The following is an 8,423-nucleotide window of genomic DNA, read 5'->3' as shown; positions in this document are numbered from 1 at the left end:
GGATCCCACCTCTTCCTCACAATCCTTCTTTCTGGAACAACATCCCATGGTCAAAGAATCCAAAGCCCTCTCTGACACTACCTGCATAACCACACATTTACTTCCACTATTCAATGGTCCCTACCTGGATCTTTTCCTTCAACAGGGAGGATGGACGAGAACACCACTTGCGCCTCAGACTCCTTTATCCTTCTTCCCAGAGCCACGTAGTCTGCAGTGACCCACTCAAGGTCATTCTTGGCAGTATCGTTGGTGCTCACATGGAGAAGTAGGAAGGGGTAGCGGTCCATGGGCTTGATCAGTCTTGGCAGACACTTTGTCACATCCTGAATTCTAGCTCCAGGTAAGCAGCACACTTCTCGAGTCTCCCGGGTCAGGATGGCAAATGGATGACTCCGTCCCCCTTAGGAAGGAGTCCCCGACCACCAACACCCATCTCCTCCTCTTGGTAGTCATGGCCATGGAACCCCCATCCCTAGGACAATGCATCCCCTGCCTTCCGGCCGATGGGGTCTCCTTCTGATCCCTTCCCTCAGAGGGCTCTTCCAAACCATTCTCCGCCATAGTACCTGTGCACAGAGCCTGAAAATGGTTTCTTACCTCTACCTGGATTAGGGGTACATGGGTTCTCCTCTTTCAGTTTATATCCATTTGTTCTTGTGCCCACATTGGGACTTAAATAACTGCTCTTCCTCTCTGGTATTTATCCCTGTGATGTATTGATAGAAAGCAATCATATCCCTCAGCCTTCTTTTGGTGAGGCTAAACAAGCCAAGCGCTTTGAGTCTCCTCTCATAAGATAGGTTTTCCATTCCTCTGACCATCCCTAGTAGACACAGGTGCCAACTTTTCCTTTTCCCCAGGGGTGCTCCACCCTTGCACCACCCCGAGGCCTTGCCACACTCTGCGCCTTCCCCCACGGCCCTACCTTTGCTCTGCCTCTTCCTGCCTCTGCTCTGCCCGTTATCAGCTGTTTGGCTGCAGTGCCGCCCCCATCAACTGATGAGCGGGGATGGTGAACAGCTGTGGCTGGTGGATGCTGAGCACCCACTTTTCTTTTCTGTGCGTGCTCCAGCCCCAGAGCACCCACGGAGTCGGCACCTATGCTAGTAGTCCTTCTCTGCACCTGTCCCAGTTTGAATTCATCTTTCTTAAACATGGGAAACCAGAACTGCTTATTTAAGTTGAAGCATGAGAAGTCAAATTGACTTCACTGGGAATGCTCTTGTGCTTGAAATTAAGCTACTGGCTGAGCACGTTGCTGCATTGAGGCCATAGTGAGCCTTGGCTTACAAGGAAAAATGACTTTAAGAGGTTTTTCACTCCACATATTTAGCCAGATTTTCCAGTGAGCTCAGCACCCAGCTGCTCCCACATAGACACCTGGTTAAGCATCTGGATTTTCCAAAGATCTCAGAACTCAGCTGTTACTATTGCTCTTAAGGGAGCTGAGGGGTGCTTCTTTTTGGAAGTCTGGCCACTTCATTTGGGCACCTAATGGAAGCTGAACTCGTTAGCAAGTCTGGTCCCAGGGGTGGCCTGTATTTCGCCAGATGCTGGTGACTGAACAGAAGTTTAATAAAACGTCAGAATATTAATGAAATCAGCTGATAAACACATTGTAGCTCCGAGTCTGGGCTTTGAAGTCGAATAATGAGGCATGCTTTCGGTCCATGCTTTTATTATTAGAGCCCTGCAAATCCACGGGTATCTGCTGCATAGAAGGGCTCAGAATTACAGTGTCTTTGCCCGGAGTAGGGAAGGAGGTATGGGTCGGCAGAGTGGGTGGCAGGGCAGGAGGTCTCTGGGTAGAAGTGGGGCTGGGGGTGGGGGAGGTTGGGGGCTTGACACAGCCCTGCAAATCTGCAGATATCTGCAGACGATTGGATGCGGAGACACCTTTTTGTATCCATGCAGGGCTCTATTGGTTATTTTTTTTATACAGAAGTTTAAATTTTTTATGAAGTGATCCTCTATGAGTTGTTGCACACTGCATGTCTCCTGCATCCTTGGGTAGTGGCCTAGATACTCAATCACAGCTAAGGCCACCACCCAAATGAGATGACTTTTCTTAATCTCTAAATAAAACAATCCACTTTAATTAATTTGATGTGCTTAAGAAGCACATGTATTTATTATGGATTGTTGTTTTCATTTATCCGTACAGAATGAATTTATTACAGTTGGGCAATTTAGTACATCCTTGTTTTAAAGTTTAATTCGATTCTTCTTTTAACAGTCTATGCTTAACCCTCAGGCTATCAGGTTTGAAATTCCCTTGTGCAGCATCTTTCATCTTTTTCCATTTTACACCTCCGTGTGCTTCACTTTGCTATGGAAGTTGCAAGCGTAACAGTGTTAAAAGTAACTCATCTTTGCATGTAATAAGACAGCTTATTATTAAAACTAGTCAAATACAAAACTAGTTCCATGACCAATTCTGAATCTTTGCAGTTGTTTTCATGAACAGTAGGCCCATTTTTCTTTTTTTCCCCCAAATAAAATCAATTTTAAAATCAAATGATTTAAAACATTATCAAATGTTCATTTACCAAAACCACTTTGGTAAACAAAAAATGTCACTACTGTTTTGATAACTATTTCGATAAAAATTGAAAATGAAATAAAATAACTAATTTCATTCAATTTTTCAAAACTTGATAGTTTCCTTGTGAAATGGACACACCTTTAGGTTTTTTTGGATTTTGTTTTTGATTTAAAAACAAATAATAGTGCAGCAAAAATATTATTGAAAGCGGTTATCAAAAAAAGTTGTTTACCAAAACTAGGCTTTTCATTAAAGCAAAAATTCAACATTATTTTTTAATTTAAAAAAATCCAAAAAACAGTTCAGAGAAAAATTGACATCAACTATTTTTCATGAAATATTTCATTGTCTTTAAAAACAGCTCTTTTTCATTTAAAAATCTTTTTGTTCAAAATTTTTTTGCCCAGTGGTAGTGACTGATATATTTTAAAATTAAATGCTTCCACTGTTAATATTCCTTCCTGATTGTGCAATCATTGGTGGTCATTTACTGACACAAATAATTCCACTGAAGTCTCTGTGACGACTCACAATGTAGTAAGCGTTGCACAACTGAGCACTATAGGCTTGATCATGCTAGCTGCTGAGCACTCTGGCCTTGATCCAGAAAAATGCTTAAGCATGTGCTTAACTTTAAGCATGTGAGTAGACCTGCTGAAATCAGCAAGACTATTCAGGGAGTAAGGTGCCACTCAGCATGAATAAAGGCATCAGAATCTCTCCAAATCTAGGATCAATTGAATTTTCATGTTGTCATATCAATAATATTTCAACTCCTAACAGTATTTTCCCTTGATATTTTAAAACTCATTTCAAAGTAATTTCACTTAAACTTCTAGAGAATCTGGGATGACATCTGGGATGTTTCTGATGTCTCTAGTGATAACAGGTCTTGTGCACATTTGTGCTTCAATGTGAATTTTAATTTTGTAATTGATTATTTTTGTATTATCCTCTTGATAATAGGAACATAAGAACGCCCATACAGGGTCAGACCAAAGGTCCATCCAGCCCAGTATCATGTCTACCAACAGTGGCCAATGCCAGGTGCCGTGGAGGGAGTGAACCTAACAGGTAACGATCAAGTGATCTCTCTCCTGCCATCCATCTCCACCCTCTGACAAACAGAGGCTAGGGACACAGTTCCTTACCCATCCTGGCTAATAGCCATTAATGGACTTAACCTCCATGAATTTATCCAGTTCTCTTTTAAACCCTGTTATAGTCCTAGCCTTCACAACCTCCTCAGGCAAGGAGTTCCACAGGTTGACTGTGCGCTGAGTGAAGAAGAACTTCCTTTTATTTGTTTTAAACCTGCTATCCATTAATTTTATTTGGTGGCCCCTAGTTCTTATATTATATAACTTTTCCTTATTCACTTTCTCCACACCACTCATGATTTTATATACCTCTATCATATCCCCCCTTAGTCTCCTCTTTTCCAAGCTGAAAAGTCCTAGCCTCTTTAATCTCTCCTCATATGGGACCCATTCCAAACTCCAATCATTTTAGTTGCTCTTTTCTGAACCTTTTCTCATGCCAGTATATCTTTTTTGAGATGAGGAGACCACATCTGTAAGCAGTATTCAAGATGTGGGCGTACCATGGATTTATATAAGGGCAATAAGATATTCTCCGTGTTATTCTCTATCCCTTTTTTAATGATTCCTAACATCCCGTTTGCTTTTTCGACTGCCACTGCACACTGCGTGGACATCTTTAGAGAACTATCCACGATGACTCCAAGATCTTTCTCCTGATTAGTTCTAGTTAAATTACCCCCCATCATATTGTATGTATAGTTGGAGTTATTTTTTCCATTGTGCATTACTATACATTTATTTATACATTTAAATTTCATTTGCCATTTTGTTACCCAATCACTTAGTTTTGTGAGATCTTTCTGAAGTTCTTCACACTCTGCTTTGGTCTTAACTATCTTGAGCAGATTAGTATCATCTGCAAACTTCGCCCCCTCTCTGTTTACCTCTTTCTCCAGATCATTTATGAATAAGTTGAATAGGATTGGTCCTAGGACTAACCCTTGGGGAACACCACTAGTTACTCCTCTTCATTCTGAAAATTTACCATTTATTCCTACCCTTTGTTCCTTGTCTTTTAACCAGTTCTCACTCCATGAAAGGATCTTCCCTCTTATCCCATGACAACTTAATTTACATAAGAGTCTTTGGTGAGGGACCTTGTCAAAGGCTTTCTGGAAATCTGAGTACACTATGTTCAATGGATCCCCCTTGTCCACTTGTTTGTTGACCCCCTTAAAGAACTCTAATAGATTAGTAAAACATGATCTCCCTTTACAGAAACCATGTTGACTATTGTGCAACAATTTATGTTCTTCTATGTGTCTGACAATTTTATTCTTTACTATTGTTTCAACTAATTTGCCCAGTACTGATGTTAGACTTACTGGTCTGTAATTGCCAGGATCACCTCTAGAGCCCTTCTTAAATATTGGCGTTACATTAGCTATCTTCCAGTCATTGGGTGCAGTAGCTGATTTAAAGGACAGGTTACAAACCACAGTTAATAGTTCCGCAATTTCACATTTGAGTTCTTTCAGAACTCTTGGGTGAATGCCATCTGGTCCCGGTGACTTGTTACTGTTAAGTTTCTTAATTAATTCCAAAACCTCCTCTAGTGACACTTCAATCTGTGACAATTCCTCAGATTTGTCACCTACAAAAGACGGCTCAGGTTTGGGAATCTCCCTAACATCCTCAGCCATGAAGACTGAAGCAGAGAATTAATTTAGTTTCTCTGCAATGACTTTATTGTCTTTAAGTGCTCCTTTTAGAATCATAGTGTTGGATCATATTAAAGAAGTTCTGTATTAAAATCACAAATGAGTTTGATTCCCCAGAGTTTAAATTCCAGGGTATTACTAATTAAGAGGTCTCTTGGTTTTTGGTACTGTTTCTCTCCCTCTATGTGTGAAACTTGCAAGCTGCTAATTGTGTTAGTACATTCTAAGACAGAGTCTGTTCTCAAAGCAATTCACACAGAGAGAGACTCAAAGCAATACTCTAACAACAGAAACAGCACCCAGAGACTCCCCGCCCTTTTGTTGTATTAACAATTGTGATTAAAATAGAGATAGAGGATGTATGTGGATGGATGCTTGGTGTGGATAATAACTGAATGATCAGGGAGGTGCCAGCCTAAGAATCCAGTGTCCATCGGCTGAAGAAGGCGTCAATTGGAAATAACCAGAGGACCCCCCCCCCCCGGAGGGCAGACTGGAATCCACCCAACAGCCTCAAGGATGGGAGAACCAAAGAACAAGATAACATCTTGGAGCCGTCAGGAATGTGCTATCTGCTGATTGATTCAGCAACAGCATGATGAAGCAATTCCCATAGACTGGCATAGGAAGAAATTCCTATAAAAATAGACTCTAAAAAGTGAGAACTTTGGGGGGTCTGATTCTGCAAACCAACTTCCAGGAGCATCAGATGAGCATCTGACAAGGCCCTGCTCCCTCCTCATGTCCAGGCCACCTGGCCAGTGGCTTGGCATGAGCAACTCTAAGGCTGGTAACTATGATAACAACCTTGCAGAACCTGTGTGTGTGTGTGTGTGTGTGTATGTTTGTATGAATGAATGTGAGAATAAATTTGAGATTGAATGGAATGTTATAGCTATAACTAACTGCTTACTATGATTCGTTCTGTATTCACAAAAATGTGGTATTTTGCCTTTTTCCCTTTAATAAGATCCTGCTGGTTTTTATTTTATTGGTATAACAATAGAATCATAGAATATCAGGGTTGGAAGGGACCTCAGAAGGTCATCTAGTCCAACCCCCTGCTCAAAAGCAGGACCAATCCCCAATTAAATCATCCCAGCCAGGGCTTTGTCAAGCCTGACCTTAAAAACTTCTAAGGAAGGAGATTCCACCACCTCCCTAGGCAACGCATTCCAGTGTTTCACCACCCTCCTAGTGAAAAAGTTTTTCCTAATATCCAACCTAAACCTCCCTCACTGCAACTTGAGACCATTACTCCTTGTCCTGTCCTCTTCCACCACTGAGAATAGTCTAGAACCATCCTCTCTGGAACCACCTCTCAGGTAGTTGAAAGCAGCTATCAAATCCCCCCTCATTCTTCTCTTCTGCAGACTAAACAATCCCAGTTCCCTCAGCCTCTCCTCATAAGTCATGTGTTCCAGACCCCTAATCATTTTTGTTGCCCTTCGCTGGACTCTTTCCAATTTATCCACATCCTTCTTGTAGTGTGGGGCCCAAAACTGGACACAGTACTCCAGATGAGGCCTCACCAATGTCGAATAGAGGGGGACGATCACGTCCCTCGATCTGCTCGCTATGCCCCTACTTATACATCCCAAAATCCCAAAATGCCAACAAAACCGGCCCCAGGACCGACCCCTGGGGCACTCCACTTGACACCGGCTGCCAACTAGACATGGAGCCATTGATCACTACCCGTTGAGCCCGACAATCTAGCCAACTTTCTACCCACCTTATAGTGCATTCATCCAGCCCATACTTCTTTAACTTGCTGACAAGAATACTGTGGGAGACCGTGTCAAAAGCTTTGCTAAAGTCAAGATACAATATATCCACTGCTTTCCCTTCATCCACAGTACCAGTAATCTCATCATAGAAGGCGATTAGATTAGTCAGGCATGACCTTCCCTTAGTGAATCCATGCTGACTGTTCCTGATCACTTTCCTCTCATGTAAGTGCTTCAGGATTGATTCTTTGAGGACCTGCTCCATGATTTTTCCGGGGACTGAGGTGAGGCTGACTGGCCTGTAGTTCCCAGGATCCTCCTTCTTCCCTTTTGTATCTCGATTGTCCAGGGGCCCTATTGGTTGTTTAGCAGGCTTCCTGCTTCTGATGTACTTAAAAAATATTTGTTATTACCTTTTGAGTTTTCGGCTAGCTGTTCTTCAAACTCCTTTTTGGCTTTTCTTATTACATTTTTACATTTAATTTGGCAATGTTTGGCAGTTAATTTGGAGCACAGCATATGATGAGGCACTAAAAACATGAGCATTCTTTCAATGCATTACCACTACTCATTGCAAGATTTAAACCTGTGCTTTTAAAGGCAGGCAACCTCTTGGCTTTTCTTTATGTTTAAGCAAGAGACAGTGAAACTACTGAAACTGCTAAGAGTTTAGAAAGTGGCCGGCCTGTTCAACTTAGCGGAATGAATGACATGAAATGCCAATGACAACGTTAGTGCGGTAGTCCCCCGCCTTGAGGCTCAGAATTTAAATGCATGTAAGCCACAAAAATTGAATGCTAAGGTTCCCATATCGATGTTAACTTGGTCCAACTGCTCAGGTAGCATCCACTGAAGTGGACTCTGAGTTGTAGCTGAATGAACATCTGTACAGTGTGGCCATGTTAGCTTTGGTGTGGAACATCAGCAGCTGGATTGTCCCTTTCACTTTGAGTGGCGGGGACTCTGGGGCAGGACATGGTCATTGTAGAAGACAGGGGGCCATGACTTTGGAATTGTCCCCTTTCACCTAACCCCACAGAAACTCCCGTATGGCTACATCAGGTGGATGGGGCTTTGTTTGTACTGAGGGATGATTGCTTTCAGTGTTGTTTCCCCATCCATACAGTGGGGCAAAACAATGGTAACATTATCTTGTGCAGTGTGGACACCACACAATGACTTCCATTCCTGAGGTGGGTTCAAGGGAACTCCTTGGACCACGGATCCTGCAGGAGCTGTATTACCATGGGAGTAGGTTTCAGGAGGCAGTGCAGAAGCCTGGAGGCCTTGGTTTCCCCAGATCTTGGGACAGTGGTGGGTAAGGTGTAAGTGATGCATTGGGAGGAGATAATGGCTGGACTGGGGGAGCTGTGAGGTGGGT

This window comes from Lepidochelys olivacea (assembly GCF_965140295.1).
Source record: "Lepidochelys olivacea isolate rLepOli2 genome assembly, chromosome: 4".
Taxonomy (NCBI): domain Eukaryota; kingdom Metazoa; phylum Chordata; order Testudines; family Cheloniidae; genus Lepidochelys; species Lepidochelys olivacea.
Note: the sequence above shows the minus strand (reverse complement) of the source record.